Below are 13,297 nucleotides of genomic sequence, written 5' to 3' on the forward strand. Positions count from 1 at the left end.
TTTTCTCGGTTATTTGACTTGTACAAAATTTTTGATTTGGTGTACAAAATTGTACAAAAATAGTACAAAATTCCTGCACTGTTTATTTTCGGATTCTCAAAAATGTACTAAAGCATTTACTTCTAGTACCACTTTTGATTTTGATTTTTCTCGGTTATTTGACTTGTACAAAATTTTTGATTTGGTGTACAAAATTGTACAAAAATAGTACAAAATTTCTGCACTGTTTATTTTCGGATTCTCGAAAATGTACTAAAGCATTTACTTGTAGTACCACTTTTGATTTTGATTTTTCTCGGTTATTTGACTTGTACAAAATTTTTGATTTGGTGTACAAAATTGTACAAAAATAGTACAAAATTCCTGCACTGTTTATTTTTGAATTCTAGAATGTGGTACTACAGCATTTACTTGTAGTACCACTTTTGATTTTGATTTTTCTCGGTTATTTGACTTGTACAAAATTTTTGATTTGGTGTACAAAATTGTACAAAAATAGTACAAAATTCCTATAATGTTTTTTTGTGATTTCATGAATGTGGTACTACAAGTAAATGGAGCTACGCGAACGCAAAGAAACAGCCAGTAAGTCCATTTTATGCACAGTAAGGCTAATCGGGACTGGACATACAGCTTTAAGTGGGATCCGAACCACTATGTGCCTAAACGGGAATCGAACGCATTTGGTAATTGTAACAGTAATGTTAAGTTAGCATTGAAATAGATCTTTACATTTGATACTCCACAGGGCACTCCACACGCAGCACGGCTTGCACTTTAACAGAAGAGGGAAAAATCGCATTTGTCAAAGGATCATGGATATAGTAAATGAAGATCATACAGACTGTTCTACCATCCCTCTCCCTTGGAAACAAACCCCCTCTACAGTGAACGTGGAATACAACACAGTGCTAATTACATGCAACAGTGGTGATAGTGATACAGAAATGTTTCAAGAAATGCCAGATGCAGGCAGTGGTGATGATCATTATATGGAAATATATCATAAAGTGCCAAATGGATGCAATAGTGTTAATGGTGGTAGTGGTGTAGAAAAAATTCAGAGTTCAAAGATAAATACACCTCGTACATTAAGATCCTCAGAAAGGGTAAAGCGTGTGCCCCAAAAATGGAATGAAGATTTTTTATGGTAAGTCGTAACAAAAGTGAAAGAAAAACTACTAAAGAAAGCAAATGCTTCTTCAAACTAAAAGGTAAAACGACAAATCCAGAGTGTCTAACGCAGCCAAGTGGCAATTTTAGCGTCGCTCATTGTAATGTGCGGTCTCTTGTACCAAAAATTGATGAACTACAGTGTGTTACATTACTGCATGATTTTGATATTGTCGCAATCTCTGAAACCTGGACTGATGCCTACACGCCAATGGCATCTATCAACCTACCAGGGTATCAGATCGTGAAAATTGATCGGATGCATAAAACCGGAGGGGGCATTGCCATTTACATGAAAACAGAACTGAACTTTCGCATTGTAGGTTATAATGACTTGGACAATGGCAGTGATGTTGAATATATCAGTATTATTGTAAATAATAATAGTAAAAGAATAGGTGTGTGTATTATATATAGAGCACCAAACATAGCGTACACAAAACTCTCCATTGTAGAAAATCTACTCTCTGAGCTATACCCTTGTGTAGACACCCTATTGCTGATGGGTGACACAAACTGTGACTTCTTAAAACGTGAATCAGACACCATGTATTTAAAAGCAATTTTTAACACATTTGGCCTGACTCAAATAATCGACAAACCCACTCGAATCACAGCAAATAGTAGAACACTCTTAGACTTCATAGCAATAGATAATACTGAACTTGTTCACAGGTCGAATGTTGAAAACCCTATAGGCACCTCTGATCACTGTCTCACATATGTATCGTTGGTTTGTGAGAAGCCCATAAAGCAGATGAAATACATTACATATCGTGACTTTTCTAATTTTGATAGTGATAAATTCGAAAATGATATGAAAGCCGTAGATTGGGAATTGCTGAAACCTATCCATGATATTGAAGACAAAATAAACTATTTTAATTCAAAAATCATCAGCGTCTTTGAAATTCATGCACCTACTAAAACGGCAAGGGTAGGTAAAAAATATACTCCATGGATCACAGATAATGTAAAACTAGTAATGAAACTCAGGGATAATGCCTTACGTAAATTTAAACGAACAAATAACCCACACGACTGGCTACAATACAAGGATCTGCGTAACTTCACAACGTCAATTACAAGGCAGGAAAAGAAAGCATATTTCACATCCCATATAAATAGCAGAAATATGAACACACGTGGTACCTGGCAAAAATTAAAAGATTTAGGTATTGTTGATAAAACTACAAATAATATTGATGCCCTTCCATCTAATCTTAGGGATGCAGATGTTATAAACAACCATTTTGTTAGTGTAACACAGAATCTCAATTTTTCTGAAACACTTATCCAAGAACAGTACAATTACTTCATGACAAACAGGAATGAGAATACCACAGATTTATGTTTCACAATTAAAACAATAACAGAACTTGACATATATAAGGCAATACATAGTATACACTCAAATGCAGCTGGAGCTGATAAAATCACAGTTAAAATGTTAAAGTTATCGCTTCCCTTTGTACTACCTGCACTAACACAAATCATCAATTTCTCTATTTGCACTGGAGAATTTCCCTCCGTATGGAAGGAAGCTCATGTAATCCCACTAGCAAAGAAGAAGAATATTCAAAGTCTTGATGACCTCAGACCAATAAGCTTGCTGCCTGTTGTCTCCAAAATTATTGAAAAAGTAGTGTGTCAGCAACTCACCAAATTTGTTGATGCGAACAATATTTTACCAAAATTACAGTCAGGTTTTCGCAGTAAACATAGTACAGCCACTGCACTCACAAAAGAAGTAGATGACTTCCTTCATTTCATGGATGAACGGAGTGCAGTCATACTAGTCCTCTTAGACCTCAGCAAAGCCTTCGATAGTGTACGGCATGATCTACTTTTAGCTAAACTCAGATATTATAACTTCAGCCCATTAGCAATCAAGTGGTTCAACTCCTATCTTACAGACAGACACCAGAAAGTACAAATGCCTGGCACTCCACTATCATTTTCAAAATCTGTGCCAATAAAAACTGGGGTGCCTCAGGGATCAATATTGGGGCCACTACTGTTTACTTTATACACAGCAGACTTATCGAGAGCAATACAAACATGTACATATCATTTCTATGCTGATGACACACAGATATACCTACCTACCACGCCAATTACAGTTAGACGTGATGTTATGGTCCTCAACGATGAATTAAAAAGAATTTCCACCTGGTGTGACTCCAATGCACTGATATTAAATCCCAAAAAATCCACATACATGCTACTGGGGAACAGACAAACAATTACGAACGACAAGTATAACGACATAGTCTTGAAGATACGTGGGACGTGCATACCGCATAAAACAACATCTAAAAACCTGGGTTTGGTGATTGATAGTTCTCTCACTTGGACAGAACACATCAATGGACTGTGTAGAAAATCATTCTACATTCTCAGAAATTTATATAGGTCTCAAAATTATCTACCAGAAAAAGTTAAACTGAAGCTCGTTGAGCTCTTATTGTGGTCACTCTTTGATTACTGTGATGTAGTTTATGGTCCTGGGGTCTCAGTCAGAGATAAAAGGAAAATTCAGGTGATGCAAAATTCTTGTATACGATTTGCATTGAACATAAGGAAATATGAACATATCCTGCCTCATTTGAACACAAAGAAAATATTAACAATGGACAGAAGAAGGCATCTGCACTATATCACCTTCATAAACAAAATTTTGAAAGTAAGTAAACCAGATTATCTATTTAGAAAACTTAAAGTAGGCACTCAAATACACTCACACTTCACGCGAGGGCATAACAAACTTTTTACATGTCATCACAGTACCGCCTCCTTCAAATCATCATTCTCGGTAAATGCAGTTTCAACCTGGAATAAATTGCCCATAACAATAACTAACCAATCAACACTGCATGCTCTTAAATCCACAGCAAAGGACTATCTACTATGTAAACAGTTTGAATCTAGAAGCACACACGAATAAAAATACATCCCACAATGTATTAATGTCAATGTAAGAATTTGATATTACTTCATGTCAAATATTTCTATTCTTGCAGCCTTCAAACATTAACAAATATGCATTTGTGTGTGCATGTGTGTGTGCCTATATATATATATATATATATATATATATATATATATATATATATATATACTTAAAATTGTATTTAGAATTTAGTTTTATGTATTTTTTCTTTTTGTGTATACATATACTCATTAATTGTATCTTTACAGTTCTTATTTGATTTCAAATTATCCATGCATTTTTTCTTACTTATTTACTATTGTTTGTATTATTATTATTATTATTTTTGTTTTTCTTTCTTTTTTTCTTATGGGATATATATACCGTTTGTAACTGTAGACTGTATTCTGACAAGGGTTAGGTGGGAGAACAGCGTACGCTGAACCTCGCCCGCTCAATAAAGATATATTATTATTATTATTATTATTATTATACTTTCAGAGATATTAGCAGGTCGCTTGTGATCGTTAATGATATTATGCCGCGACCATATAGTAGATCTATCGGTAAACTAGTTGTATTTGTATTGCTCATGTAGTTTCAAAGATATCGAAAGCAGACTAGGACTTACAGATAATATGCTTGAATACCCTCGAATACTGCATTGTTGAAAAGTATCACCATGCCAATTGTCAACTCTTTTCATTTATCTTAAAATCTGTTGATTCATAAGAATTGGAAGTGTGCCTTTACTGGAATGGGAAATTTTGCATTGCAATATTACTCATTGCACTGTACTTCATGTCTTCCACAGATCTCGAGTACACACGTACTTAGGCACAGATAGGCTAAATAGGAAAGGGACAGACAGGCAACTGGGGTCTAAACCACTGTGCAATGTGCCTCGAGCAGAGAATGAACCCGGGATATCTTTCAAGGTGCCACCATTGGAGGTTGATACAACCAACCTTCTTCCTAAAAATCGAGGTCTAGAAAAACTCACGCATCAAAAATTACAGAAAGAACAAATGTGTTTAGGTTGACTTGAAAACGAAGCGGTAATATAAGTTATTGTCAGTGTACAAGGGGAAAGGATAAAGCAAATAGGGAGGGATACTTGGAGGGAGCTGGAATGGTCGGGTGGGGATGTAGTGCAGTACTGCATCGTATGGAGTTTGGTGGGAGAGGGATGTAGTACAAGTCTGCATCGCAAAATTTCACAGCCTGTGTGGGTGGTGCGGGAGGAGGTTATAGATCCAACAACTAATCTGAAACCTTGCCGAAAGAGCTGTGGCGCCTACTTTCCAAGGTTTACAGCAATCTTTGTGGATCTACGGGGGGGAGGGCCCTCAACCCAAGAGGTGAGCAGGCTGTTTAAAGGTATGACATAGATTCTATTCTTGTTCAATGAGTAGGGTCAAGTGCCCATATTTCGGATACTTAATTTCAAATTAGATTTTCAGTACCTAAATGTAAACAAAATAAGCCATAAATGTGTTGATAAACATTGAACATATATTTATTAATGTTTCTGAAAGTTATAACAACATTTATAAGAAATACTTGGTATATTTTATGAAACAAAGAATTGTATGCATATTTTTAGTCTGACGGGTACTTCCTAATTTCGGATAGGGTTACTAATGAGTATTTGGAAAGGGTGCACAATTTCGGATAGTCGAAATTAGGTACTCGTGTAGCATCCAAAATTGGGAAACCCAGGACCCGTTCCGAAAGTCGCACGAGTTTAACGCGTTAAACGAGTTATGGTAACTGGCCGTTCCATAAGTGCTTCCGTGCGTTTCGTGAGTTTCATTATGCTGTCCCAAAAGTCGCATTCCGTGCGTTTCGTGCAAGAACGAGATTCACCAAACGCACGGGCCAGGATGCTGGTTTGTTCCGTGAAAATCGTCTGCTCCTTGCAGACAAAGCGCGTGCTGATGGATTCAAACTGCACTAGTTCGGAAAATGTATTATAATTTTAACAGATAGCGATATGAAGCAACATGCACAAGATAAGTATGCCTTGATCATTTTTAGAATGTGATTAAAATGAGTAACAGTAGCCATAATATAGTTTATTTTTGCCATAAGGACATTCCTTCCGCTGACGCCATGCGGAAACTTTCTCTAAACAAAACGCTGCGCCTGCGCTTTCGCCTAGCGTGTCCCATAAGTCTGTAAAATAACTGGTTTCACCAGATTCACGAGCCCAGTTATTTTCGTTGAATGCGTTCGTTTCGTTAAGACTTTCGGAACGCACCCCCAGTCGCATATTCAATATGGCGATTCTCTGCGTTCCCCCTCTGAAATAATGTGACTGAAACTACGTAATAATGTTTGCTGAATCTCTCAAGATTATATAAAATTTAGACAGAAGTGAGTAAATACTAAACTTCCATTTGTAGGCCTTAAGTTTGAATGGTGAAATATTACATCAAAACTCCGGAAAAGTCAGAATTATCAGCCACACACTTAAGAAAGATTGCTCAAGGTCACGCACAAGGGTGAAACTTTGGGACGAAGTAGCGTGTTAGTTGGCACTGTCTGCACTTCGGCGCTGCTGTTCTAAGGTGGAAATTTCTTGGTATCCGAAATTAGGAACCTATCCGAAATATGGGCACTTGACCCTACTACTCTTAACTAGTGTCAATCTGGAAGTTGTTGTCTTATCTTCTGTGACCGTTTACATATTTCATTATTTTTTTAAAAAAATTAAAGTAACTTAGATTGTTAGTAACAGTCATTTATGATGACAATAATATTTGAAGGGCCAGGGGGAAAAAACTATGAATGTTCATTCGAGACGATTTGCCAGGAAATGAAAAACAAGTATTTCTATTCATATATACGTGAATATATATCCAAAAATAATAATGCGTTTTTCAGGCACTTCTCACCGTTTCCCAACCAAGGCCATTCTCATTCTTATAGTACAGCTTCTGAACTATCAGATGGCACTGCGATCTGAAAATGGGCGAAAAATCGACATTCATCGTTTTTCCCCCTGGGTCTTCATTTACTGAATTAATAACATAAACATAGGAGAGCCCAATTATGCAGGTTAATAGCCATCGTTCCTCAGTATTACGGAGGAGCCAGAAGTAAGTACGAAGGGGCTAAAGTAGCAAAAGTATTTCTTTAGGATGTACTTATAAACTTCAGAAATTAGTTTCGCACTTTTATTCCAACACATGAAAATCGAACAAAAAAGGAACAAATGTGTTTCGGTTGACTTGAAAACGAAGCGGTAATACAAGTTATTGTGAGTGTAAAAGGGGAAAGGATAAAGCAAATAGGGAGGGATACTTGGAGGGAGCTGGAATGGTCGGGTGGGGATGTAGTGCAGTACTGCATCGTATGGAGTTTGGTGGGAGAGGGATGTAGTACAAGTCTGCATCGCAAAATTTCACAGCCTGTGTGGGTGGTGCGGGAGGAGGTTATAGATCCAACAACTAATCTGAAACCTTGCCGAAAGAGCTGTGGCGCCTACTTTCCAAGGTTTACAGCAATCTTTGTGGATCTACGGGGGGGGAGGGCCCTCAACCCAAGAGGTGAGCAGGCTGTTTAAAGGTATGACATAGATTCTATTCTTGTTCAATGAGTAGGGTCAAGTGCCCATATTTCGGATACTTAATTTCAAATTAGATTTTCAGTACCTAAATGTAAACAAAATAAGCCATAAATGTGTTGATAAACATTGAACATATATTTATTAATGTTTCTGAAAGTTATAACAACATTTATATATACAGTGTGTGTACAATCGGACAACCGGTTCCGTCTTCTGTTTCTTCTCACACCGATGATGCTATGAAATTAGCGAAAATTTTGAATTTTTCTACTGTCCGGTGAGTGTTTCCTTTTACCTTCTTTGATTTATATATATATATATATAAAACTCAGGTAAAGAAAAAATAAACCAAAGTGAAAATGAAAGTGAATAATATTATCTTGAATTGTACTAATAGGCCTTATTATCATACAATGAATACAACCTGGCTGTACAATGAAAGAACATTCAACATACAGTTCCCATTTTCTTTCTTTTTTGCTCGTAGTTATCAAGTCACGTGACAGACACAAATTTTCCCCCTTCAAGTTACTGTACAGGGTGGGAAATAACCTTTTGTTAGTTCACGACAAAGCACCTTGCGTCAAGGCAAATGCTAAAACCAAGACCTTCTTCGGCGAAGTGGCATTGACTTCTTCAGCAGTTCTGACTTAAATCAAGTCTTTCTTATGCAAGAATACAAATTATTTTGCATATGGCGTCATCACCATTTTGCTCAGACGACGTGGTTTGAGTAGCATTATACAAATTTACATCAATGTCATGAAGCACACGCTTGCTAGCAAATGCAACATGTTTACAAAACTATGCAGTAATACTACTGTACACTTTTGAGGAAATAATCCAAGTATAATTTTTGTGAAAATATTCCAGAGTTCACTTAGGTAGAAAAAACATGAACGTTCCCTACTTACGGATCCATTGCTGGGACAAGCAATGCATAAATGGCAGCTGAACAAAACTCACTCCTGTCATCCTTCATGGGTGGAATCAGCACCAGAATCAACTTACGTCTCGTTCCCGGACAGTTAGTGCACATGCACTCTACTATCTTCAAAGATCCATTTCTCCTTCCTAGCAAACGTGCAACGTACACCCACGTACGGTTTTTTTTTCGTTTCCCCAGGTATCCTTATTCCTCCATCCCCTTTGCATTTCAGTATCCATTTCCGTTCCTCACACACACTCAACTTCTGCAGCTTGTATAGTTGCAGAACTATATTAACTGTTAACAAACTTTATTCACTAAAGGTGGTGTGTTAAGAATTAATGACAAAATTAATACATTAAGTATTCAATTGTCAAGTGATTTCTTTAAAGGTAATGCAGTTTATAGATTGCTTTATGAGAGATGAATGCGATGTCTTTCCAAGAACATTGGAATGCCATCTTGTGAGAAAATTCAGAATCAGTACTGTTAATGATTGAGAGCTAGTGACACTTCTTGTGAACTTTCTTAAGAGTGCATTGAATGGATGAACGAGGCAATTGAATTAAGATATCAATACACTAATAATTCTTAATTAATTCAGTCCCTGAAAGCTTAAAAAAAAAAAGAATCTCTCCTCTTGGGAGTGCAATTATGACCCATACCGTCATACCGAGTACAACACAAATCAACCAGGGACCGTATCTACCACAACCATTTGTCGCACACTGTCACGTATGGGATACGCCAGCAGACGATGCCCTCTCCACCCACTTTTGAGATGAAAGTATAAGTGCAAACGACACATGTGGTGCAAAGAACATGCAAATTGGAGTGTGGAAGACTGGAAGAAGGTTTGCTGTGAATTGTTGTGCGAGGGTTTGGCCTAACCAACACAAAATTATTCTTCCATCTTGAACAATGACAAGGGTGCAAGCCGGTGGCAGTGGCTGTATGGTAGAATGTTCACATGGCAAGAACTTGGGCCCATGGAAGATGAGAGCACCACTGCCTGGTCATTCCTATCGTAGTCTCCTAGCAGACATAGTACATCCTACTATGCTGCATTTTTCCCGATGGTTCTATGAATTTTTCAAGATGATAATGCAACATGTCATCGGGCAGGATTGGTTTCAGGAACACTCATTTGACTTCCAACATGTGGTATGGCCTACAAATTCAACCAATTTAAATCCGATAGAGCATATCTGGGAATATATGGAACAACACATTAAGCTCCAGTAGACATCATGTCAATCCCAGCACTGAAGGCTGCATTGGACTCAGTATGGTTATCAATACCTGTGTAATACTCCAGACATCTTGTGGAATCCATGCCACATAGTATATCTCCTGTCATAAAACGTAGAGTTGGAAGTGGTCGAAAAAAAACAACAGCTTTTTTCGGGAAAAAAATGAGTTTTTTTCCGTGGCTTTTCCCCCAAAGTGTTTCAAATCAATGTAAATATATTACTTGGCTGCATTTATTTTATTTCACAGCTTTCATTTATCTTTCTACTGTAAAAAGATGCCCATATCTAAATTAAAAGTACAAATTTGAACATGGAATTCATAGGTAGCTAGTTTGCAAAACTTGGGCCATGGGAACACTGTTCACAATACTATGAAAGAAACAAACACTCTTCACAAATGTACACAACTGGAACCATGCGGTATTACAGACCAGGGCGATTCCGACATAGCCTGAACTACGTGGTCTCTCAGACCCTGTATCCTCACAAAAAGCTACCATGTCAATCGGTACTCAATAAGTCATTAATACAGTTTGACTCGTTCAGCAGTAAACATTGTGTGGGAAAGGTACTGATAGTTTCAGGGTGGAGAGCACAACAGTGTAGCCACATGAGCCCGATTAAATGTTCAGGGGGTGTGTCAGACCGATGGTTTGGGTTAAGGATTAATGGTGTTATTTATCAATGATACTTTTGACAACACCCTCCCTCTGTCTAGCTGAGTTTCTAACCCTCCTCTTTTACACCATGATTGTCTTTTCAGTGTTTGTAAGATCTTCGAGCTACTAGGGAGGGCCCCTTGCTGCCAGAGTCCATGTGCAACTATAGGCGTACCTAGTTTTTACTGAAAAATCCAGTCTGCCATTCCGTGCCCGACTAAAGAAGAGTGCCAATTATAATTTTATAGAATGTAAACTTTTATAGTTTTATAGAATCTAAATAGTTGAAAGAAACTATCTAATTGTAATAACTGAGGATTTGGCATTTTAGACAATTATTTTAGCATATTTTAAAAACCTGGTCTCTGGCACCGTGCTCGGTGTAATCCTTCTCATGTAACCCATGAATGATTAAAAGGCAACCAAACCAGCATTTTTGGGGGTAAACCTGATGAGTAAAATTGTTTTCACTGTTCTATGCAGTGGTGGGTCAAACAGTTTTCATCTGTGTCAGTGCTGGATCTACGAGGTGCACACCAAAAGTACGTGCCGTTTTGTTCTGAAGTCAACATTTCTTCTCTTTTCAGGGAAATAACTATGGCATCAGAGACTTCCATCCTTCGTCTTCAAGCAGTGTCAGTTTTGTGTGCTAGGTGGCAGTAGTTGAGTGACAGTGCCTGAAGGAGTAAGACGTGTTTCTGATACTGCCTGGGGAAATGGAATTTCCACTTGAAGTGTTGCAAATGTGACACGATTCAGAAGGGAGGGACACAATTTTTTGGACAGTATTGTGACAATGGATGAAACACATTCCATTATTCAATCCAGAAACAAAAAGACAGTCGATGCAGTGGAAACACACGGATTCACCACCCCCGAAAAAATTTCGTCAGGTTGCATCAAATGGCAAAGTGCTATACGCAATCTTCTGGGATTCCCAGGGAGTGATATTGTCTCATCCAGTTCCCAAAGGTCATACAATTAGTTTCGTAAACTTTTGGCTACAGAATTTTTGCCGAAATTGACTATGAAAAAACCACAAATGGCTAATGGCAATTTCATTCTCCACATGGACAATGCACCGCCACATCGTGCTAATGTTGTGACCTCATTCTTGGCTGACCACGGTATTGAACTTCTGACACATCCACCATACTCACCAGATTTAGCCCTGAGTGACTTCTGGTTGTTCCCAAACCTCAAGAATTATCTTCGTGGACACCATTTTGCCAATAGATCATCCCTGGGAAGTGCTGTTTTCCAGTATCTAAAACATACCTCCAAATATGACTATGCCACATGCTACACAAAATGGACTGAGCGATGGCAACTATGTATCATTAAAGAGGGAGAGTTTGTTGAAAAATAAACACAGGTTATTTCATTGTATTTAATTTTTCTTGAAAATTAGAACGAAATGGCACGTACTTTTGGTGTACACCACGTATATACTACAACACCCCATAGTGCAGGGGATCAGGGTTGAGCAGGCTTTTAGGGTGTTCAGTCATGCATATAAAATAGGGATCCTAAATCAGGATGTCCACAATTTTGTGAAAAAAAAAAAAATCCCTGACTTATCAAGCATTTTCAGACCAAGACGTTAGGACAATTCCTGTATTTAAACATGTACATAAGAAGGTCACAGCATTTTAGCTACTTAACAAAGCTTTTAGAATATCATGTTATAAGTAATAAAGAGATAGATAACTGAATAGAATACTGGGATAGGCATTCTGAGCTCTCAATTTTACCAGCCTAATCCCTGCATAAAGTGGGTCACCCAGCCTCAAATCAGTGTGTATCTGGGGACAACCTTGGAGGGTAAAGGCAGCCACAACATGGTGCAGATCCCATCACCTCCATAATGGCCGAGATTGAGAATATGTAGTGCGGGTGAGGGCCCCTTCCCCCAAATTCCCTAAATGTGCCTTTATGGTATGGTGATGTATGCAGGCGGAATCTTACCTTTGATCTTACCTAGTATGGAATGTTTACTTGCGACTGAAAAAAAAAAAACCGAATGATGGAAAAATGGTATTTTACATTATATATTGCACATGCAGTCTTTGAAAAAAAAATACCTAGCCTTTGATAAGCTCAGTATATAGAAGGTTCAGAGCTAGCCAATAAAGGCACGTACACTTCTAAGCAATGTACATTAGCATTACATGAAGTAGCCGTTCCACTATTGTTACTATCTCTCCCCCTTCAATATGACACTAAGTACAGAATAGGGATGGCCAAACGGATCCGGATCCAGATCCAAAAGTTACGGATCTGGATCCGGGTCTGAAAGTTTCGGATCTGGATCCGGATCTGAAAGTTCCAGATCTGGATCCGGATCTGAAAGTTCCGGATCTGGATCCAGATTCGAGAGTTCCGGATCCGCGGATCCGGGTCTGAAAGTTTCGGATCTGGATCCGGATCCGAGAGTTCCGGATCCGCGGATCCGGGTCTGAAGTTTCGGATCTGGATCCGGATACCAGGGTTCCGGATCCGAAAATTTCGGATCCGGGTCCGAAAGTTTTGGATCTGGATCCGGATCCGAGAGTTTCGTATCTCAATCACATTATAATATTACCACACCTTAAAAGGTATTATGATCTTCGATTACAAAGAAATTTTTCGTTAGTCCTACAAGAATTTTTTTCAAGTGTTGTTCCTAAAATACTTTGCTACGCATCGGCTAACACACTCGTGCACAAATGTCCGAGGTGATTTTGTAAATGCCATTGAAACGAATATGTATTCATTCGAATGTATTGGAAATGAAAA

This window comes from Lepisma saccharinum, chromosome 30 (assembly GCF_977018435.1).
Source record: "Lepisma saccharinum chromosome 30, izLepSacc3.1, whole genome shotgun sequence".
Lineage (NCBI taxonomy): Eukaryota > Metazoa > Arthropoda > Insecta > Zygentoma > Lepismatidae > Lepisma > Lepisma saccharinum.